Source organism: Ambystoma mexicanum, chromosome 10 (assembly GCF_040938575.1).
Source record: "Ambystoma mexicanum isolate Mex_15411 chromosome 10, UKY_AmexF1_1, whole genome shotgun sequence".
NCBI classification, from domain to species: Eukaryota; Metazoa; Chordata; class Amphibia; order Caudata; family Ambystomatidae; genus Ambystoma; species Ambystoma mexicanum.
The window spans coordinates 196684509-196709159 of NC_090932.1; positions in this window are offsets into that span (position 1 = coordinate 196684509).

Here is a 24651-nt window from a genome sequence, read left to right on the forward strand (position 1 = left end):
GGCCCTGATTCACCCGGCTAAGGCCTCTATCAAGGGAGTCGTGGCGGCCCTGGCGAAGCCTGTGGAGGCTACCCCAGTGGAGGCGACCTCGGGGGCCCAGAGATTCCCTGCCACCGCATAGGGAATCCTCTTTTCAACCCATCGATAAGACCCCTGTGAAAATCCCGGTGTAAAAAGAGGTGGGGGCCCGGTGGCCATCACGGACACAGATACAGCCTCTGAGGAGGAGCTGGCTGGAGTCGCGAAGATCCTGAACAAGAAGTTCGAGGAGGTCCGGTCCCACGGGAGGGATCCCCACAAGGCGGACGAAGGAAGCAACGGTGGTGCCGACGAGGATTCCACTCCCCAACCATTGCGCCTGTCGCAGCCGGTACCTGGGCCACAGTACAACTCGGGAGCAATCTTGAGCCTTGTGTACGGAGATCAGGACAAGGTTGCCCTTGCCCCCAACGGATGATCCAGCGGAGCCTGGACCTCCGGGAAGCCCTCCAAGCAAGCAGAGGAGAATTCACCCCCCCCCCCTCCAGCCTTCACGGCCCCCCCAGCCCTCCTCTCCTTCCCCTGATCTGAGGGATGACACAGGAACACAGACGGCCACAACAGGGAAGAATGACGACGGTGGTGACGACTGGGTGGGCCTTCCATCACAACCTCCTCGGGCCTCCCCGCCCAACGAAATTGGCTCCTTCCACGCCATGATCGCCAGGACATCCAAGCTCTTCCAGCTCTGCCCCGAGGAACAGAAGAAGGAAGGTTTGCTCTATCAACGGCGTGAGGCCAAAAGGTAGACTGTCCTCTCGGTTCCATTACTTGATGACATCTGGGACGAGGGGCTGTCGCTCCTGAAGAACCCGTCCACGACTCCTGCCAAGAGAGACCGGTATGAGAAGAAGTACCGGGTCCCGGATTCCGCCCCCATGTGCCTTAGGGCGCAGCCGACCCCGGATTCAGTTGTCTCCGCGGCGGCCAAGAAGAAAGCGGCTTCAACTTCGACCTCCCCACTGGATGGCGAGGGGAAGAAACTGGGTGCCATGGGACGGCGGGTCCTCTCGTCGGCAGTGACAATGATTAAAGCGGCCAACGCCCTCGCGATTGTGGCCCGCTACGACAGGGAGCTGTGGTTTAAGATCGCTCCCCTGCTGGACTTCCTCCCGGACGACAAGAGGGCTGAGGCCCTAGAGATCCTACAGGAAGGCGAGATGGCGTCGGACCATGCCATAATGGTAGCCACGGACATTGCTGACACTGGTTTTGGCCAGATGGGCAAGTGTTTGCCTTCGCCGGCGTGGTTGGCTCAAGGCAACCGATTTCCGCCAAGACTTGCAGACCAAAGTTCTGGACATGCCTTTCGGCGGGAACAACCTGTTTGGCAAGACGGTGGACTGCAGGTCATCAAGGCCGACACGGAGATGGCTCGGGCCGTGGGAGTGTTGCAGCAACGACGACCGCCCTTTCGGAACTCGGGAGGCAAGCAAGATGCCTCCAAAGGATTCGGCGGCGGCTCCTCGACGTACTGCCAGGCGGCCCGCTCCTCATCGCAGGAGGCCTACAGAGGATGCAGCAAGTCAGGAGGATCTCGTCGTCGCCAAGGCGGCAAGGCCGTTGCCAAGCAGGACTGAACCGGCCGTAGTGTCGAGCCCCCACCTGAGCACCCCAGTGGGAGGCTGGCTGGCGAAGTTCGTCAGCGTGTGGGAGTCCATCTCCACCGACCGATGGGTGCTGGATGCCCTGGCCCTCGGGCACACTCTCGAGTTTCTAAAGAAGTGTCCCCACATTCCACCCGTGGCCAGGAAGGAAAACCACGTCCCTCAACTGCTGCTGGAAGTAAGGGCGATGCTGAAGAATGGAGCCATTGAGCTCGTCCCAAAGAGGCTCCGGGGCTCCGGAGTGTACTCTCGATACTTCCTCGTAAGAAAGAAGACGGCGGCTGGCGACCGATCCTTGACCTTGGTCGTTTAAACAAGTACATCAAGTCCCAGAAGTTCCGGATGGTCACCCTCCAGCACGTACTGGGACAGCTGGAGGAAGGCGACTTCCTATCATCGCTGGACTTGGAGGATGCCTACTTTCACATCCCCGTTCTATAAGGACATCGAAAGTTCCTCAGATTCGTAGTCCAAGGGCGACACTACCAGTTCAAGGCCCTTCCCTTCGGATTGAAGTCAGCGCCCAGGGTATTCACCAAGTGCCTAGCACCAGTGGCGGCGCGGCTGCGCCTGCAGGGGATCCACGTCTACCCATAAATGGGCGACTGGCTCATCCGAGCAAAGACAAGAGAACTCGCCGTCGGGCACACAGCGAAGACCGTCCAGCTGCTCACGGATCTGGGATTTTCTCTCAACTTCACGAAATCTCATTTGGTACCGTTGCAAGTCACCCTGTTCCTGGGAACCAGGCTCAACACAGTGGCGTGATTGGCCTCTCTGTCGGAGGAAAGGACGAAGGCCATCCTGGGCAAGGTACAACGGCTGTTGACCCTGGACGGGGCCACGGTGAGGTCCATCAAGTCCCTTCTCGGCATGATGTCCTCGTGCATCTACCTCGTGCGCCTGTGCAGGCTGCGGATGCGTCCACTGCAGGAGTTCCTCGATGCTCGTTGGATGCAGACGGCGGGCAGCTTCGAAGACAGGATACCGCTCAACGAGACCTTCCGCCAAGCGATCCGGTGGTGGGGCACCCGCGCGCATCTGGCGGCAGGTATGTACTTCCAGACCCCGGCACATCAGGAGACGGTGACGACGGACGCCTCCTTGGAGGGATGGGTGGTAGCGCACACTGGAGATCTCCACGCAAGAGCCCTTTGGCTCCCAAAGGAGAGGTCACTACACATCAATGTCCTGGAGCTCCGAGCTGTGTTCTGGGCCCTCCAGGTCTTTCCTCCCGTCCCTCAAGGGCAAGGTGGTAAGGATTTTCACCGACACCACCACCACGATGTTCTACATCCGGAAGCAGGGAGGCACCAGATCCCCCAGCCCTATCCAAGGAAGCCCAGGATCTGTGGCACTGGGCTGTCGCCCCAGGGATGTTTCTGGTACCCTTAAATCTGGCAGGAATAAAGAACTCCATCGCCAACTCACTCAGCAGGGAGCTGCGCTCGTGCCACGAGTCGGAACTGCGTCAGGATCAAGTGGATCTGCTATTCCAACGATGGGGCAATCCCCAGATCGACCTATTCGCGACCGCGACGAACACCAAGTGCCGGAGGTTCACCGGCAGGTTTCCCCAGCCGGGGAGCATGGGTGACACCTTCTCATTCCCCTGGGACGGCCTGTTCCTGTATGCGTTCCCACCGTTGCCATTGCTGCTGCGACTCATCAACCAACTCAGACAGTCCTGGTGCACGATGATCTGGTTCCTGGACCTTCTGGACATGTCAGCCCCCTTAGCCCCCCCCCCCCCCCAGTCAATCTGCCGACAGACGCAGATCTCCTCGCCAGAGAAGGAGGCGCCATCCTCCACCACGACCCTGGGTCGCTGAACTTGCAGGCCTGGCTCCTGCAGCACTAAAGTTTGGAGGGTACGATATCCCAGCGGACTGCAAGGAGGTGCTTGCAAAGGCCAGGGCGTCCTCAACTCTCAAGTGCTATGGACACAAATGGAAGAGGTTTTCTGTCAGGTGCCGGGCACAGAAGATTAACCCTCTGCGGATTACGGCCCCTCAAGTGCTGCCGTACTTGCTATCGCTGGGCAAGGCGGGGCTGGCTCATGCCTCCATCAAGATCCATCTGGCAGCTATCTCCCGCTACACCAGACCTCCAGGGCGCTCATCCCTATGGTCCCATCGCCTGGTGAAGGAGTTCATGAAGGGACTGTTTCCGATAGTTCCCGCCGGTGAAGGCTCCGGCCCCGGTGCTGACCAGGCTCATGGGGCCGCCATTCCAGCCTCTGCATTCGGCACTGTTGAAGTTCCTGTCGTGGAAAACAGCGTTTCTTGTGGCCATCACCTCCGCACAACAAGAGGAGAGATCCAGGCCCTCTCCTGCAAGCCTCCATACCTGACTTTCCACGAGACGAGGGTGGTGCTGAGGACGCATCCCTCTTTCATGCCCAAGGTGCTGTCGGACTTCCATCTCAACAAGCCCTTGGTGTTACCTGAAGTTCTACGTGGACTGCACGAAGAGTTTGCGGAAGACATCACAGTTGTTTGTGAACTTTGGACCTGTGAACCAAGGGAAGGCCCTCTCAAAGGCTTCCATTTCCAGATGGCTCTCCGGCTGCATCATGCACTGTCACTGGTTGGCAAACCGACCGCTGCCCGGCCATCCAAGAGCCCATTCGACCAGAGCGATGGCTGCTACCACGGCGTTCCTATCTGTTGTGCCCCTGCTGGACATCTGCAGGCCTGCTACGTGGAGGTAGACTCACACCTTCACGAGATTCTACTGCATCGACCGGGATTCCAGGGAGGAGTCCAGAGTCGGCCAGGCAGTGCTGCGCAACCTGTTCGCCTTAAGGTGGGCCTGGTGAAGGGGTAAGAGATGCTTAATGTTGAGTTGATGTAATTGCTTAATGTTGAGCCTTGCCACCTCCCGTGGTTGTGCATGTGTGTATTGCTTTGTATTCTTATATTCATGAAAATGTGAATCCATGCCAGACCCCATGCTAGACAAGGAACAAGTTACTTACCTGCAACTGTTGTTCTCCAGCATGGGTCGGGCATGGATTCACATGCAAATCCTCCCTCCTACCCCTCTTCTCTTGGTCCAACTGTCACTTTATGTGCTACCAAATCTGAAGATGGCTGCCAGAGGAGGGGCTTAGGTAGAGGGCAGTCATTGGCTGGGGGCAGTATGACCCAGAGACCAGTGATTGGTTATTAGGAGAAAGACAGTTCAGAAACGAAACTGACTTTTACTTTACCGAGGATTCCCAGCCTGACGACGGGAATATTCATGAGCATGTGAATCCATGCCGGACCGATGCTGGACACAGCAGCTACAGGTAAGTAACTTGTTCCTTTGAAAACGGGTGCCCTTCTGATGTAGAGCTTCCAGTTGACCAGCTCAACCCGGTGCATTGTAGCTAGCTCCAACTTTTCTGTTTTCCGTTCATCCTGTGAGGACCTCTTTTTCCTTTTTATTTTATTCAGCTCTTTCTGTCCTTTAAAAAGAGGATTCCTCTGTGTACAATGCCTGCTTTCCCTTGATTTTTTTTTTTTTTTTTTTACAGCCCCTCTTTTGACTTGATCCATATGACACAATTTTTCTAAAAATGGTATGACGTTCTATAAAACTAAATCCTCATCTGTTGGCTGAGGATTTAGTTTTATAGAACTTAATTTCTGATGCTTGTGAATCTGCTTGGAATCACATGCTGTGCATATAGTCCAACATCTAGTGGTAATCGCAGAGTATTGGATCTTTCTTCTGAAAGATCGAAAAGGGGATGTTGGCATGGGCGTGACTGTAACACTATCCCTAACGTGACGTGTAATGTACCCAAAATCCCTCACACAGAGAGGTCCCTCAGATTGTTTTTTCAAATGGATTGTGTCCTCCAACATATTCCACATCTTTGACATGTACTGTCCACAACTGTGTAGTTCGGAAATGTTTTCGGCAGAGGGCGACCTGTGTCTGGTCGATGTCCCTAGGACGCACAGCGCCCGTAGCCTCAGTTCTATTTTTTCCGCAAACGTGTTTGCTTCGGAGACTCGGCACACCTTGTGTATTCCTTGTGAGTATGTCTTCTTCTTCAACCCCTCCGACTCTGCGGTCTGGCTGTAAGACTTGCCGGGACTGCAAGTCAAAGATGTCAATTACGGACCTGCATCGCATTTGTTTGTGGTGCTTGGGCGAGAGTCATGACACCGCTGACTGTTCTAAATGCCAGTCGCTGACTGCTAAGGCTTGCGGGAGCATAAGAGGAAGCTTCAGGTAGTTAGGGGTTCTAAACCCAGTAAGTCTTGTAAACCTTCTAAGGGGATGTCCACCGACGATTGGAGGGGCGACTCTCCACGTCGGAAGGAGTCCCGGGGATCTCGGTCATGGAGTGGTTCCTTCCATTCTTCTTCCTCGTCTCAGCATTCCAGGAAGCACCTTCACCGGTCGCCTTTCCCAGTCCTCGGAGGATGGCGCCGTGAGGAATGTGGCTTGCCCGACTAAGTCCGCGACTCCGGGCACAGTTCCGTCCGTGCCTTTGCAAGAAGCCGAGGAGGAATGGTCTCGATTGGTGGCTCATACGCCTTTGGGCTCGGGTCCTCGGCACGATTCTCATCGGGAACCTTCGAGGTCTTGTCTGGACAAGGTTCAGGGTGATTGCCAGAGACGTGCTTCCAGATCTCGGTCCTCATTCCTGGCAAGACCACAGAAGTCTGGTAAAGGCTCGAGGTCGGCATCGACTCCGTCGGCACATGTCCCTCAGATACGTATGTATTGCCTTCACACCAGCCCTCGGCACCATTGTCGATGCTCTCGACACCGAAGCTATCAGCGCCCTCGACGCCTTCGGAGCCTTTTTCCCGGAATTTGCCGATGGAGGTCCCGGGTTCGGTGGATCCTCCAAGGAAGGCTACTTCCAAGTCTGTGAGGCCTGTTAAGGACTCCAGACCCTCCTCTGTCTCGAAGCAGGAGTTTTTCCTCCCTCTAGATGACATCTATGAGGATGAGGAGAGGTCAGATTTAGATTGTGACCCTGTTGAGCCTGATGTGGCTCCTGCCTTTTCCAGGGACAGTCGGTTGGAAGAGTTGCGGCAATTTCTTCATGTTGCCAGTGGCTTGGACACTTCTCCTGAGGTGGAATTTGGCAGACCTGAGCCTGGTGCTCATGCTGAGTCATCCTACAGGAGACTGATGGACAGGGTCACTGAGTATCTTGGTTGGTCTAGTCCTCCAGAAGCTTCTGTTCAAGATGACTTAACCAACGTTTTGGATCAAGGTCCGTCCTCCGACATGGCGCTACCTTTTCATTTGACCTTGCAGAAAAGGGTGGCGGGTGCTTGGCAGGCACCGGAATCCCTTCCGACAGTTAACAAATCGTTAACTAAAAAATACTGCCCTTCCGGTAGCGACCCCAGCTACCTTTCATCTCACCCAACTCCCGAGAGTTTGGTGGTTCAGGTGGCTGTGGCCACCTCGAGGCAGGAAGCGTACCCTACCATCCCTCCTGATAGGGAAGACAAACGCTTTGACAGTTGGCCATGCAAGGTAATTTCCGCAGGGACTATAGCGCTGAAGTCGGTCAACTCCACTTGTGCCTTAGCAAGATTTTCTCACACTCTGTGGAATTGGGTTTCTCTAGTGGCTGAGCATATTCCCAAAGTGGAAGAAAGGGATAGGTTCCTTGCTCTTGTGCAGGATGGCAAGGATGCCATGTGTGAATCCCTTCAGTCTGATTTGGATACGGCCGACAGTGTTAGCCGGTCCATGGCTGCAAGCACCGTTATACGCAGGTTTGCGTGGTTGCGGAAATCAGGTTTTGCTCCGGATGTGCAAGCCCGTCTTTTGAACGTGTCCTTTGATGGCGCACATTTGTTTGGCAGCAAGGCTGACGAGAGCCTTGAGAGGTTGCAGACCTCAAAAGCTGCGGCAAAATCTTTGAGCGCAGCTGTGCGTCAACCTCTGTCATGCCTGCCTGCTTTAAGCCCAGACAACAGAGGCCTCATGCCCACGCGGCTCATAGAACAGCCAGACTGTTTTTTACCTACTGGAGTCTCTTCAGCAAACTCCCGGGTAAGCGTCCTTTTTAAGGCACGCGCATAGTAAACACTATTTCTCTACATGCACATTGATTGATGCTGCAGGAAATGCTTTCTTTTTCTTTTCAATTGGGGCATGTCACGTGGTGGTGTTTCAGACGTACGCGTTTCTGGATCCTTGCTTCTGATCGTTTCCTGTATGGAGCTTGGAGTTCGTTACCCGCAGCTCCGGTCCTTTCTTCGCGCCTCCTGCGGCGCATCTTTTGGCAGTATTCTAATTACTCCCATTCTACTCTGAGTAATCGGCTGGTTCCACAGCCGACATCCACTGCGCTTCCCAATGGTGCACCCTTAACAGCGTCTCAACACTCCGCTTCCATCCGGAGCCGCCGGCTGGTCACTCAGCCAGCATTTCATTGCGTATCTCCGCGGTGCATTATAACAGCTTTTCCTGCTCTCCCACGCTACTCGGAGCAGTCAGCTGAGCCATCAGTTGGCTTTTCACTGCGTTTTCCTGCGATGTTTCCCTCCAGCTTCCAGTGCTCTGATTCCACTAGGAGCAGCCGGCTAGTCATACAGTCGGTATCTTTTTTTATAGTTTGTGTTTTTCATTCCGAACTTTCAATCCTCACTGGTTTTACTAGGGCTTACCTGTCAGCTATCATCTGGGACCTTGACCATCCATTATCCAATATCCATTTGGGTTTTCCATACAGGACGAGTGCACTGAACTCTATGGACTCTATCCTGAGTGCACCAACCGACTCTAGTGCGGCCCTTGTTCTGTTCAGGTTAGTTCCCGTACTAACTACCTTCCCATTTCGTTGCACCTTGGATGACCTATGGACTTTGGATTCTACTGGGGACTATTATCACAGGTTAGTGCTGTTCAGAAAGACTAATAGTTCCTAATTGAATTGGCATAATACTAAATTCATTCTCATCTTTTTTCACAGTCCGGTGATCTTGGTCTCTTATACGCCCTTTCCCCTAATTACTCTCTTTAGCTGTCACTTTCACCCAGCTAGAGAGTGACATTAGTTGCAAGGTCTAATATCAACGGACGTCGCCCAACTCCTCTTCACTTCGGGGCAATTCCAATTGTATCCTTTTTCCATCAGTATCCTTTGAATTGGTGTACTAGTGGTATTAGTTGGTATTGTAACACTCTGCCTTTTCGTCCTACGGGACAGCAGTGGAGGGGAGGTTCTTTTCGTTTCTACTCCTCCTTTGGTAGAACGAGAGGAGCTGCCAGTCAAAGGGGTCAGCGTAAAAGTACCCGTGGTGGTCGGGGAAATAGGGATGCCAAAGCCACTCAGGCAGCTGCCTCTTTGCCTTCAGGCGCTGCCGCAGCCGCTCCAAAACAAGCATGAGGCCATGTTCCATTGTTTGCCTGTTGGGGGCAGACTGTCTCAGCATCTTGAAGAATGGCGAGCTATTACTTCGGATGCATGGGTTCAATAGCCCAGAGCTACTGCCTTCCCTTTCTAAAGCGGCCTCCACCGGGGAATTTCTTTTTGAAGCTTCCAGATCCGCTCCTTGTGCAGGAAATCGTGACCTTGCTGGAGAAAGGCTCTGTAACGCTCACCTGATTCCTGTAGAGGCGCCGGTCTTGACTGGGCGTATACCGTATATTCAAAGGTGATGTGTAACACACGGCTGGCTCTTTGGGCTGGACCTCTGTGCACTGTATGTCTGGCTCGAAGGGTAAGATGTCTGCAGATAGAAAATGTGGGATTAATGAACTGGGTTATTGAATGGCTCTCTCTTCTTCCCTTTCTCTTCTCCTGTAGAACCCCAAAGGTTAACGCTCTCACCTTTAGGTAAGTGAACGCCGTGCTCTCCATCTGCCTCGAGGCAGGGTGCTGTAACCAGTTTCTTCACTGGATAAGGGGAGCAGGCCTCTTGACTTCAGAGGACTGCTGTCCGTCGTTTACTGCACGAACGGTAAGTTTCGAGTAATTCTAATGTCTTTAAAGTCTTTAGTAATGATGTCTCTTGTTTTGCAGGGTTCCGGCGATGGCGGATGGCGGGCTGAAGTGAGTTGAAGATGGAGCCCGTGTGATGAATAGAAGCGCCTGGAAGCACGTAAGTAAGCGCTTGTTGCCTGCTTCACGATGCGCTCTAACTGTCTTTTTATTTTGCAGGTACAAGTTCGGGGCGGCTGCAGGGTGCCGGAATACCCACTGGGTTAGATGTGGAAAGGAGTAATGGCACGTGAGTATTAAAGTTCCCCAATGTCTTTAAACGCACCTTGTTTTGTCTTTCAGATGCGGGATGCAGCGCCGAAGGCCTCCGGAGCGTGCAAAGAGTTGGTAAGCTTTTGTCTTTCAGATGCCGGAATGCAGTGTGAAGACCTCCGGAGCGCACTAAGAGTAGGTAAGCCTTTGTCTTTCAGATGCCGGAATGCAGCGCGAGGCGTTGGTGACAGCCGATGGACCAGGTAAGTGAAGAGCTGTCACTGAAGACCGTAATGCTAACCTGTTCTTTCTTGTCTTTATAGGTGTTGCTGAAGACTGGATTCAGGATGGTAAGCCTTTTTCCTTAGGCCCAGGATCAGATGCAGAAGACACGATGAGCGTTCTGCTGCTGAGGATGCAGAATAACGCAAAGCAAGATTCATCCATCGGGTGTGGTTTAAATAGCCTCCTGTAGTGCTTAGGTGTCTCCTTCCACAGCCACGCCTAGGTAAGAAAAGAGTTCCTGCTTTCCAGAAGAGTTCCAGTGTTCTGAATCTAGGGAGTGGCTCCTGCCCCACCCAACAGGAAAAGTAGTTCCAAACAGAAGAGGATCAGAGACTCAACTGGCAAGCAAGTAAGCAGCATGGTCTGCTGCAGGTAAGTCCACCCAAGCATTATGAGCCCGGCGCTTCCAGCGCTGGGACTGGGCATATTTATGAGCCTGGTGCCACTGGCGCCAGGACTGGGTCCAAAAGGTCCCAATTGGGACTGGTTGGCACTCGGAACCTGGGTTATGGATCTTCTTCCAAGGGAGTTGGGAAAACCCTGACCTTTTGGAAGCAGAGATCATGACAGGCGCTATAGAACTGGTGCCTGTAGCGGAGAGGAACAAGGGATGTATTCCCCATATTTTTTGATTCCAAAGAAAGACGAGGGTCGGGGGTTGAGACCCATCTTGGACTTGCGTTGATTGAACAAGCTTCTCAGGCTGGCCCTGAAGGCTTTTCTGCTGTCTCTGCGGGGGAAGAGTGTCCTGCTTATGATGGCCAACACAGTGGCCATGCAATACCTCAACAAAAAAGGAGGGGGTAAGGTCACTCCTGTTGTGCAGAGAGGCGATGCAGCTCTGGTTTTGGGAAATCCAGCAGGGAATTTCACTCTCGGCAGTTCATCTGGCCGGAGAGGAGAATGTGGCGGCGGAAGCTCTGAGCAGGCAGAGCACGGTCTCTCACGAGTGGGAGTTGGCTCAGGAGGCCCTTCTGGAGATCTTCGCCCTTTGGGAACCCCACAAGTGGATCTCTTTGCGACTAGTGCCAGCCGGAAGTGTGAGAGATTCTGCTCAAGGGAATTTCTTACGAGAGGAGCCTTAGGAGACGCATTTGTCGTGGATTGGTCATTACCACTTCTGTACGCGCTTCCTCCGGTCCCCGTCATTCCTCAAGTGTTAAGGAGGTTGCAGTGGTTCGGAGCCCACATGATCCGGATTGGGCCAGGAGTGCGTGGTACCCAGACCTTCTAGAAATGTCCATCGGCCCTCCACGCTGTGTTCCCTACCGAGAGGATCTTCTCTTGCTCTCTATCGCATGCGAGGGGAGGGGTGGGGGAAAGGGGTGGTGGTGTGTGGGGTTCTCCATCCAAAGGTCAAGACTCTCAACTTTCACGCTTGGTATCTGAAAGGTTGAGATATAAGGATTGGGACCTCCCGGATGACGTGATGGAGGTGTTGCTTTCGGCCGGGCGGCCGGCAACCAAATCCCTGTACCGTTGCCTTTGGCGCAAGTTTTGCGACTGGTGCAGAGGACGCAATGTCGATCCTTTTTCAGTTTTCCATTCGCATGGTTCTATCTTTTTTGCTTTCTTTGGCCCACAGGGGCCTTCAAGTTGGTACCATTAAAGGTTACCTGGCAGCGCTGTCAGTCTTCAAGCGCTCATCTGAAAAATGTTCTTTTTTTTAAGATTCCTTTGATTTCCCAATTTCTTAAAGGACTCACTAATGTGTTCCTGCCGTCTCCATTTCAGGTGCTGGTTTGGGATCTGAATTTGGTCTTCCAATGGAGCACACATTAGGCATTTCAACGTTTGCACTCTTGTCCTTTGAGACTGTTGTCTTTCAAGACTGTGTTCTTGGTTGCGGTTACAACCGCATGCAGAGTGAGTGAATTGCAGGCACTTTCAGCTAAGCTTCCCTTTACTGTGTTCCACAAGAATAGGGTTGTACTGAGGGTACGTCCTTGCTTTCTACTTAAGGTAGTGTCTGAGTTTCATTTAAGCCAGAAAGTGGTACTTCCTTCTTTCCATCCTCGTCCTCTTCCTTGTAGGGAAGAGGAGCGACTGCATAGGTTGGACCCTAGGAGAGGTCTGAGGTTTTATATTTCTAGGATATCCTGGGTCAGAGTGGAAGATCAACTTTTTGTGGGGTATGCTGGACACCGATTGGGCCAGGCTGTTACCAAACAGACTTTGTCCGGGTGGATTTTCCTCACCATTACTGAATGTTATAGATTGGCGGGCAAGGACCCTCCTGAAGGTTGCAAGCTCATTCCACTAGGGGCATAGCTACTTCCACAGCCCTGCAGCGGGGAGTTCCTATTAGGAATATTTGTGACACAGCTACATTGACTTCTAGCCACACTTTTGTCAAACATTACTCCCTGGATACGCTCCATGGTCAAGATGTGGCCTTTGTTAAAGCGGTTCTTTATTCTGCCATCTGATTGGGTATTCTTAATTCTTCTCCCTCCTCCATTTTCTGGTACTGCTTTGGGAGTCTGTCAAAGATGTGGAATACGTTGGAGGACACAATCCATTCGAAAAACAAGTTACCAACTGGTAATGTTCTTTCGACTGGATCTTCCTCCAACCTATTCCACATTGCCCTCCCAGCCTGCCCCGCTGGAGAATTTCCTATGCTATTGCAGCTTACGTCCCCTCAAGGCTATGTAAGTCAAACTTGCATTGTGTACGAGCATGTAGCACGATATAGAGGAAAAAACATAAACTGAGGCAACGGGTGCTGTGTTTCCTACTTATAAAATCCAGTGACGTCGCCGTCAATGGAGGCCTTCGGGTGACATTGACCCAACGCCATCGACACAGGACGCCATCTGCCGAAGAAAAAAATTCCGAAGTACATAGCTGTGGACATTACATGTCAAAGATGTGGAATACGTTGGAGGAACATCCAGTCGAAAGAACATTACCAGTTGGTAAGTAACTTGTTCTTTCCGCCCAACTAGTTGGCTGCCTTATGCGGAGCTCGCAAGAGTTAATATTGCCGGATATTGTTACTTTGTCCCATGACCTAAAGTTGTCTAGTCTCCTGGCTGCTTCTTTTCGACTGCCTCGTGGACTTCCTGCTGCCGAAGACATCCACTACTGCTCGGCGACTGGTGTAATGATCGTCATCTGTAGACCGCGTGGCCTTGGCCCACTGGCCAGGCCCTTGCAGTATCGAGAGTGGGGCTCTGGGTTTATTCTTTTTGGAAGACTGCATTTTCTTTTCCCTTCTCGTTCCCGATTTGGTCTGGCTGCCGTCTACCTCTGCTATGGAGACGACGCCCTTTACATTTTGTCTGTCGCGCAACGTCAAATCCCTGTGGAAGGACATCCATTGCTGTTGCAGTAGGTGTCTACCTCGTGACCACGACGAGCGTTCTTGTAAGCCCTGCAAGATCTTTTCATCCCAACATGTTAAAGGACAGGCGGACAAAACAGTGGGCGGCTGTAACGCTTACGTTGGGCTCCGCGGGAGCACCGCTCCTTATAACCTCAACTACTCTTCTCTGGGTGCGTGGTTTTCTCACTACCCCTTCTTTCAATAAGCAGAAAAATCTGTGGAATATGACAAAAACCAGTCAAAATGTGGATTGAGTGTAGGTGCTGTGAAACAGTTTTCTCACTAGTCAACCTCTCCCTCCCTACGGACTTCCCTTGCTCACCTCTATTTATGTTGTTATGGCCTCTCCATCCCGCTTCTGTGCAGGGGCGCAAGTTCTGAAGAGGGGAACAGTTTCTTGCATGGGAAGGAGTGGGACTTCTTGGGGGGGGGAAAAAGGAGTGCAATGAAATGCTGCCTAAATATAACGGGCAAGGAATTTTCCACACCTTACCAATCGACACCACAGCCACAATTCAAACAAACTAACCCTAAATACCTAAATGGTGAGAGCACAGATATTGAGTGGACAAATATAATCTCTCCCCGCTAAGAAAACCTTCCTAATAACGCTATTCAATCAGGAGATAAATGCGAACTTACATTCCTCACAAGAAAGGCACGGATGCGTTAATGGAACAAACGTGTCAATGCCTTTAATGCCAACAGGTTACCATTATGTGCATGTGGCGCTCTAAGCTAATGTGACCAAAAATAAATGTGACTGAAGGCAGGTGCCTCCTGTTCTCCCAGAACGGAATCTCCTCTCGAGCAGTGCAAGGAAATGCGCAGCAAGAATCACTATACGCGCTCGGAGAGAAAACTATGGCGCACACTAGCTAATGCCACAATAAACACAACTCAACAGTGTTATAACATGTGCGATACTTGCAGTCGGTTGGAGATGACAGGAAACCTCGCCCAACTAACTCCCTCAGAGAAGTGCCAACTCTTGACAGAAAACACGCAACAGGATAAGGGCAGGAATATGACGGGAAACAGGGCTATGGCAGAAGGGAACAATGAAAAATACAGGAACACTGAAATTCGGGGATAACTAGGAATTCTAGGTCTGTGAAGTTTTAGTCAGGAGTTGACTAGCGGCAAGCGTCCGCTTTGACAGCTGAAGATGCAAAGCGCTGGACAACAAAGGGGAGGGGCTTAAATACTTGCAGAGCCCAAACCACTAGACTACACTGCAGCATTCAGGGAAGGCCCCCTGGCGGCCATATTGAGTGATGCGGAAATGCCTGAATTACTTTTGGCCACAGTAACCTTTCTGCTATTAGCCCAGGAATGGTGCGCTGCAGCCCAAGACCTCCTGGGGGAAATTCTGTGGAACAATTCTGTGGTCATGACAGCGGCCTACACAATGCAGGCCGAAAGTCATTCCCCCCCGTTGGTGCTATCGCTTCGGATGGCGAGGACTCCAGCGGCAGCCATGGCTCTGACCTGAAAGCCATAGACCTTTTGGCGGAACCCTTTGTTTCCCAGATGCCCGACCCTGACAGACAGGCCCCCGGCTCTGTTATGGGGAGTTCACACCACCTAAGCCCAAACACACAACCAATAAGGCCTCCTAGACAGACACGCTGAAGAAGCGCGTAACGCCAACGGGTCCACCTAAACCTTCGACAGGGTCTTCTGAGCCTTGCGGTTCGGCGCCCTTCACAATCGTCCTCTCGCCATGCGACTGGGCTTTCTTCTCACAACAGTGCCCCCCGCCCCCCAAAAACATAGTCGCTGACACGCTGTCCAAGGACACGCAAGCACCTAAGGCTTCGGCGGAGTTGTCCACCACGACTGCGCCAGTAGAGGCATCGAGACATAACATTCAGCCTCTCTTAAAGGCTTTATCAGGAACATCTACCCCTTCTGACCAGCCTTTTCCACATCCAGGCCCTTCTGCATCGTTTCTGTGGACTAAGCAGAGATTTGAGAATTATATGGACAAGCTGGCCCAATCTATGGATTTCTCAGATAAATATATTACACCCAAGAGACCAAGAGAAGAGGATTTCTGCCCCATTCCACTTAAAGGCTTTCCATGCCTACACACATCCACCAAGAGGAGGTCTTTGATTACTCAGAAAAGGAGGATACATACGAGGACAATCCCTTTGATCAGGACACAGCTGACCCGGACTGGGATCAGGATCAGCCAGCAGATTGGGGGCCTTGGCTTTCATCCACACATACCCCCGACCTAGACATTATTTGTCTAGACCCACCTTCTTTACCTCAACAAAGGCAATCATCACCTTTGGATGACCAAATGTAATTTAATGCCACCCTAAAGGGAGCCGCAGACCATTTTCAGATTGCTACACAAGAGACAGTCCCTGACTCTGACTTCGTTGAGAATATTCTTTTAAAAAAACACCCACTAGTCGGGCTATTCCATTACTCCACTCAATAAAGAAATGCCTAGGTCCTGCTTTATTGTCAACATCCCTCACAAGGGCTGTTAACCCTTATGTTGAGAAATTGTTCCGCCCCTCTCCATCTGACCCTATGCATATATGAGGTCATGCAACGCCAGACTCCCTGGTTGTTAAAACCACCAGAAAGAGGGCAGGGGTTCCAGTATCCACAGCAGAAGCTTTCCCGGATAAAGATTGCAAAAAATGTTATGCCCTAGGGAAACATTCCTACTTCTGCGGCCTATTCTACCAGAATAGCTAACAATACAACTCTCCTAGCTAGTTACAGTGACGTCCAATGGGGCCTGCTCCAGGAAGGCCTTCAAGAGGTCCCGGAGCCCACGTGATCACGCCTGCTGGCGGTCGTGACTGAGGGCAGATGGGTGACCCATAATATATTAAAGAACACTCTAGACGCTGCAGAGACTGCAAGACGTTCTCTAGCCCAGTCGACTCTTCTTAAGAGACATGCCTGGCTGAAGAACTCAGGATACAAACCAGAGACTCAGGCCTCTCTGATAAATAAACCTGTCGAAGACTCCAACTTATTTGGCAAGGGTGTTGATGATGCCCTGGAGACTGCTAAGACAAAGCATGAGACCCTGCAATCACTCAGCCAGTTCACAGTCCAGCCCTTCCACCAGCGAGGAATCTCAAATTCACACTGTTCCTTTCGTGGACAGTCTTTCTCCCAGTCTCCCCATGGTCAGTATGGTTTTGGAAGTACCCCCTGGTCTTCTAGGCAGGGCTCATCCGGTAACAGCCAGTGTAAGCAGAGAGTTCAGCGTAGAGGCAGGAACTCTACTCCAAGAGGCTCCACAGCCTCGACTGCAAAATTACTCACCAGTTCAGGTCCCCTCCCACTCCTCCGCAGTTGGGGGTAGTTTTGTCATCATTCACGCATGGGAGGGGGATCACATCAGACCAGTCGGTGTTAAAGACTGTCACTCACGGTAACTGCATTGAGTTCCACTGGCCACCTCGATATCACCTACCAAAGAGCAGATGCCTATCACCAGCACACCTGCAAATCCCGCTGGAAGAGGCGCCGATCCTTCTGGAAAAGGGCGCTGTAGAAGTCGTCCCCATCCACCAGGTAAACAAGGGTATTAATTCAGTGTACTTTCTTTTACCCAAAAAGGATCTCACCATGCGCCCTGTGTTAGACCTGCATCCGGCGAACAAGTATGTCAAACCGCAGAAATTCAGAATAACACTGCAGGAGGTAATCCCACTGTTGCTGCATGGGTGTTACATGGCCACATTGGATATGAAAGATGCATACTTGCATATTTCAATGTTGCCAGCGCACAGAAAGCACCTAAGGTTCGTGATGGAAGACACCCACTCACTATCAGTTCAAGGTTCTGCCCTTCGGCATTGCCTCAGCTCCAGGGGTGTTCACAGAGGTACTGGCGGTAGTAGCTGTTCACCTGTCCATCCCAGTCTACCCTTACCTCGACGACTGGCTCATAACAGGGGATTCGTATGGAACACCCCAAACAAATACCCAGAGGACGTTAGATCTCCCCTTCAGCCTAGGGTTCTCGATCAACGGGAAAAAGTCCAGTCTAGACCCCAGCCAAGTCGAACAGTTTTTGGGAGCTCTAATTCAGACCAAAGACGGCCTCGTCTTTCCCTCCAATTATAGGTTTCAGAACATGCTGTTCCAGATCCCTCACTATGTAGCTAGTCACGTGGTGACCGTATGCAAAGCCTTGCGACTGTTAGGGATGATGGCCTCCTGCATCTACCTAGTTCCACATGCTTGGCTGCTCATGCGCCCCATGCAAGAGTGGCTCTCGAGCCAATGGTGTCAGGCCAGTGGGCATTGGGATGATCTAGTGTTTGCCTTGGCAGCCCTCGTGCAGTCTCTGCAGTGGTGGTCAAGGGAAAACCTGCTGCAGGAGAAAACCTTCACCCCTGCAGTAGAAGCCACTCTCACCACAGACTCATCTCTGACTGGGTGGGCTGGGGGGTGCCTAACCTCCTTCATCAAATGGTGCATGGCGTGTGGTCCCCAGCGGTAGCATCCTATCACATAAACCTGTTTGAACTGCTAACAGTGTTCAAGGCCCTGAAGGCTTTCCAGACACACCTTCAGGGGAAGACCGTTCTAGTCCTCATGGACAGTACTACATCCATATATTACTTGAATAAACAAGGGGGCACTCATTCGCTAGGACTATCCAAATTGTCCCAGAACATATGGAAATGGGCTCTCAAACACAAGATGTTCCTCCTGTCACAACATGTTCCAGGGGAACTCCATATTCTGGTGGACGTGCTCAGACTGACTTGTTCTCAACTCTGGAGAACGCACAATGCCCAGATTATGCCTCCAAGTACCCTCGCAACTGCTCGAAGGGGAACGATCTCTGGATTACATGATCAGGGAAATGGGTCTACACTTTTCCCCAGATTCCCCTGCTCAACAGAATAGTGCACAAGATGCACCAAGAGCCAGTCATGAGGATTCTGTTGGCCCCGATGTGGGCAAGCCAACCTTGGTTCTCCCATCTCGTGGCAATGTCAGCCTCCACTCCCAGGAAGCTGCCATTCTCTTACAACATGCTGTCTCAAGACCAGAGAGAAATACTACATCCATGCCCTCAAACTCTCAACTTAGCAGCCTGGCTCATGAGGTCATATAGTTTGGGCACTTCCAACCCCCTCAAAGATGTATGGACATACTCAGGGAAGCACCGAAACCCAACGCCAGGCATTGCTGGAGTAGCATGGAAATGCTTTGTCATCTGGTGTAATGGCAAGGTCATCAATCCTATTGAATACACACCTAAACCTATTGTCCTGTACATAACCCAACTATTAGGTTCAGGTGTGGTTTTCAATTCCTTAAAAGCCCATTTAGCTGCGCTATCAGGGTACATCACGTCCCAAAACAAGGTGTTGTGCTGGAATTTCCACTAATGAAAGCATTTATGGAAGAGGTAAAGAGGATACATCCCCCTATCTCCAACCCAGCTCCTGGGTGGGACCTGAACGTTGTACTTACCAGACTAATGGGGCCTCCCTTTGAACCAATGCACAAGGCTAGCCTTCAAAGCACTCCCCTACAAGTCAGCCTTGCTTGTGGCGATCACCTCAATAAGGAGAGTTGGCGAACTGCAGGCCCTTTCAGTTCAGGACCCATTTGCCACGATTCACAAAGAATGGGGTGGTTCTGCGCACTCACCCATGATTTGCCCCTGCATTTATTTCAAAGTTCCATGTAAACCAGTCCATAGAACTACCTACCTTTTTCCAGAACCCCACTATCGTGGCAGAAAGAACCCTCCACACAGTAGATTTGAGGAGAGTGGTTATTTATTATCTGTAAAAAACAAAGCCACTAAGGAAAACAAACCAGTTTTTCATTTCAGTGGCAGCTGGTAGAGAAGGGGACCCTGTCTCTAAATCGGCTATTTCAAAGCGGGTCGTAAACTGCACCACACACTGTGCTACACTCTAGCCAAGAGTGATCTGCCCTTCACGCCTACAGTATACTCAACTCAGGGCACAGGGACTACCATAGCATTTATTGCGAATGTTTGTCACGACCGTGACCCAGAACCCCACTGGCATGGTCACATGCCAGGTAGGGTTAGGGCTCGGGGTTCATTTGGGGCCCCAAGGGCCTTGCATTTTCACCGGAGACTCTCCCGGAGTCAGTCTTGGCGCCAGGCTCATATTTGGAATGGGACTTGAAGGGACTACTTTTTTCATGGAGGCCTGCAGCCAACAAGGAGGCACCCACACAGTCTAGTTCCTAAGAACCAGACTGCGGTGCAGTGTTTTAGGTTGTGGTAGCCTGGACTACTTTACCTGGACTACTTTACAGGGTAGGCTATATAAACCGCACCCAAGCTAAAGAACGTGCTTTGCGTTATTCTGCAGCCAGCAGCGTAACGCTCACCGTGTTCAGAGACCAGCACCTGGCGTTCCTGGAATCGCGGACCTGCATAGGAGACAAAAGAACATCATTAGCAGTTCCAGCTTACCTGCAGTCTTCCATCCTTCAATCCCAGCTGCTTGCGGTCTTCCATCCCCTTGGCAGCATCTTCAGGACTTCGCGCTCACACCGGAACGAAGCACCTGGGGAGGAGAGAAAAAGGGACAACGTTAAACAGGTTACTCACGGCAATCTCAGCAGCAACCACAGTCTCCTCACCTGGCTGGGCATATCTTGGCCGGTTCCGCTCTGGAAATCACTGCACGCCCAGAAAGACCATTGTAACCTGAAAAGGAATAAAGAATGCAGGTTAGCCCAAAAAGATTAGTGCCCAAAGAACCTACCTTTCTTCATACGCTCTGCGTCCATAAATCCCAGCAGGAACTGAACCCAAGCAGCGCACCCAGCGAACCTCCGCATACCTAAGGGGGAAACAATCAGGGAAAGACATTAATAGCCCGAAAGAAAGCAAAAAGGCCCTCAAAGACTTCTATAATCGAACTTAACCTCTTTAAAGACACTTGAATAGGTTGGCATCAGTGAAGTTAACTCGGTCGCTTCAACCCGCAGAAACTACGTGCCCTTGCGCAGAAAGCAGGACAGAGAGCACGCCAGACATCATAACAAGGTGAGGAGGGGGGCCTTCAGGTCGAGTCCAAGGGGCTGGTGGGAGGAAACTAAATCTGAACCTAAGCCCAGTCCTCCTGTGTTTTCAGGCCCACCTGCCATAGAAGACATCATCCCGAATTGAGTACATCTGGGGGGAATCCGGCAACCAGGGCATACAGGCGTCCCCGTGGATATCAGGTGAGCGTAACAGAACGCGAAGCCTCATAACAAAATCCACCTGGGCGCCATGGAGTCCTCAGAGATGGACCAATTTGCCCAGTTATTAGGGTAATTACGCGCCCAAGTGCATTCGTCTAGGCAAGAGACTAATACCCTGCTAAGGGATCTTGTCGTCACCAAGGATCGCACTGAAGAACTCAGCAGGCAACTATTGCAATCACAGGCCGGGCAAGCTCCATTACCAGGAACAACTACACCGGCACAGGCAACCACGTTGTCTACCGCTCCACTGCAAATAACTTTACCCGGAACAATACCCTTAGTACCGCCAGAAAGGTTTTCAGGAGATCCAAGAAAATATGCAGCTTTCATGAATCAATGTCGCCTTAATTTCCTCTGCAGACCGGCTGCATTCCCTAACGATCAAGCATGTGTAGCATTTATTTTATCATATCTAAGTGGTAGTGCAGCAGACTGGTCAGTGCCGCCTGTGAGCTATGATGACCCGTGACTACGTGACTTTGGGGGCTTCCAAAGGGAAACGGAAAAACTCTTTGCCCGACACACCCATGAACAAGCTGTAGACCATGAACTCTTGTCACTCCGGCAGGGGAATCAGGACTTGCTAACATACATAGCAACCTTCAATAGGCTGGTGGCTGAAACCAGGTGGCCTGAAGACCAGTGAACTGCATTGTTTCACTGAGGCCTTCGAGGGGAATTAAAGGACGCAACTCCCTGAAGAATATCAAGATTTCCAGGATGTGTTCCAGAAGGAACAAGCTAATACACTACCACCGCACAGGTCCTACGACTGTCAGATTGACCTCATACCTGGTGCACAGATCCCTTGCGGTAGAATCTACGCGCTCACCGAATCAGAAAACCAGCATCTAAAGTCCTATCTGGACCAGTACTTGGCAAATGGGTTAATTCGCCCATTGAAATCTCCGGCAGCCAGTCCCCTGTTCTTCGTATCAAAAAAGGAAGGGGACTTAAGAACCTGTATTGACTATCGCGCCCTGAACCAGATCACCGTGAAAAACCGTTACCCACTGCCCCTTATTACCGAGATACTAGATCAAGTCAAAGATGCCCAGATTTATACAAAGTTAGACCTCAGAGGAGCGTACCACCTGGTCCGAGTCAAAAAGGGAGATGAATGGAAAATGGCCTTTCGTACTAAATATGGGTTGTTTGAGTACCAGGTAATGCCTTTTCGGGCTGTGCAATGCCCCGGCGGTGTTCCAATATTTCATGAACGACGTCCTAAGGGAGCTGATCGATGTTTGCGCCCTGATCTACATAGATGACATCCTAGTGTATTCAACCTCAGAACAAGACCATGTCCGTGCTGTCCTTGCTAAACTGCGCCAACATCGACTATACGTAAAACTTGAAAAATGTTCTTTCCATGTGACCGAAGTTGAATTTCTTGGTTTCGTTCTTACTCCGAAAGGGCATTCAAATGGATGCACACAAAGTGGATGCCATTCTGAAATGGCCCTCCCCGACCTCATTAAAAGGGGTCCAGAGTATGCTGGGTTTTGCAAATTTCTGTCGATTCATCCCAGACTTTTCTCAGATTGTGCATCCAATCACGTTATTTCTACGAAAAAACAATACAAAATTCATATGGTTAGAAGATGCTGAAAAGGCCTTCCAAAAACTAAAGGAAAAATTCATCTCAGCCCCGATCCTACGACATCCTCGTCCAGATTTACCTTACATCGTGGAAACAGATGCTTCCAGTATGGCGATGGGGGCGGTTCTTTCTCAAAAAGACCCTGAAACTGGCCAATTGCACCCTGTGGCCTTCTGGTCACAAATGTACACCTCCTGAACTCAATTATGCCATTACCAATAAGGAACTGCTTGCTATAAAATCCGCCTTCAAGGCATGTCAGCATTATCTTAGGGGCCAGGCATACGGTCACTGTAATTACGGACCATCGGAACTTACAATATTTAAAAACAGCAACGGCGCAATCCTCGTGCCAAATACGATGGGCCCTTTTCTTCGCCGAATATGACTATATAATCACTTATCGGCCAGGCGTCCGAAATGGGAAAGCTGACGCACTATCTCGCATGGGCATCGATGAAAGAGAATATGCAACTCCAGATCCAGTGGCCATTATACCTGAGGACAAGCTTTTAGGCCTCGCCACAGCTTTAACACAAACTAAACTTAGAAATGCGATCCAACAGGAAATAACCCCAAGTGAGTTACTGGAATGACATACCAAAGGAAAACAATACGTTGTCAAAAATCAGCTGCCATATTTTGGCGAACGCCTGTATGTGCCTAAGACCGAGCTACAACAACAAATCATTTCAGAATATCACAACTCTTTGATGGAAGGTCATCCCGGAATCGCCAAAACCTTAGCCAAAGTAAAATGCAATTATTGGTGGCCCACTTGGTGTCAAGACGTCATCTGATACGTTCAGTCATGTGGAGTGTGTGCAAAAAACAAGTCATTGAAGCAAAGACCAGCTGGCCTCCTGCAACCATTAGAAATACCTCCGGCACCGTGGCACAAACTCTCTCTCGATTTCATTACTCATTTACCTCCCAGCCAAGGGTTCAATACCATTTTAGTTGTAGTGGACCTATTTTCTAAAATGGCACACTTTATCCCTTTCAAAGGCCTTCCAGATGCTTCCCAGCTAGCAAAGGTGTTTTTAGAAAACATTATCAAACTGCATGGATTTCCTTCAGTCCTGGTCTCTGATCGCGGGAGCCAATTTGTATCAAACTTCTGGAAAAAGTGCTGCGCTATAGCTCACATCGACATACGGCTATCCCCCAGCCATCACCCCCAAACGGATGGTCAAACCGAGAGGACCAACCAGACTCCCGAACAATACCTGCGATGCATGCTGAATCAAGTTGAGGGAAACTGGAGAGATCTATTATGGATAGCCGAATATGCTTATAACAATTCTGTACATTCCAGTACTGGACAAACACCCTTTTTCATCCTCTATGGCAGACATCCACATACTTCCGAACTTGACAGCCCTCCCAGCCTCCAAATGCCGGCTGTAAAGACGCTTCATGCAAACATCACTCAGGCCTTTAAAAGGGCAACAGAACAATTAATCCAAGCCAAAAGTAATCAAAAAAGGTTTGCAGATCAACATCGAAAAAAGGCTCCTATCTATCAGATAGGAGACAAAGTTTGGTTAGCAAGAAAGTACATACCACTAAAGGGAACCCAAACTTTTCGTCCTCGCTATTTGGGGCCTTATCCTGTTCAAGCCATCATCAACCCGGCACAGTTAAACTAACATTGCCAGCTAACATGCAAATTCATCCAGTGTTCCACGTCTCACTGCTAAAACCAGTATGTTAGGCAGAATCCTGTGCAGTGCCCTTAGGGACCACTACACACAATTAAGACTACAGGTGGCAATACACGTTTACCTTTGGTACAAGCCTGTACTACTAAGTTATAGTGGTAGCAGTAGCAGAGCAGCCTGGCTTATCTCAAGAGTATATGAGCAGTAGCAGAGATTACACAAAGGGACCACAATTACTGTGACTCAAGCAAACATTGACTCAAGGTTTCAGGTAAAAAAATATAAGTACATTTTATTTTTAACCCATCAGCTATAAACACAACACCTCTATTAAACTGTAAACAAAACCACACGTTAAATATACTACAACTAACCAATTCACTTTGTACAGTATGTCTCAAGGTAAGTACCCTGTGTTTGAATGAACCAGTGTTATGAACAAAACACGATACCGCGGATACGATTGCGATCACTTTTTGACAGTTCGGTCTATTCAATAAACGCGTATCCGTGACATGAAATGCTACCGGGGCAAAAGCACACGTAGCACCTGAGATACCCAGAGGGAGTTGGAGGCAAAAATCACAGCCAATAATTTGGGTTAGGCAGACAGTATCGAGAAACACTCAGAAACAGGAGTTCAAAAGTCAAAGGGTTGGAGCCAGGTTTAAGTGACACCGGAGACCTATGCCGAAGATCACACCGTT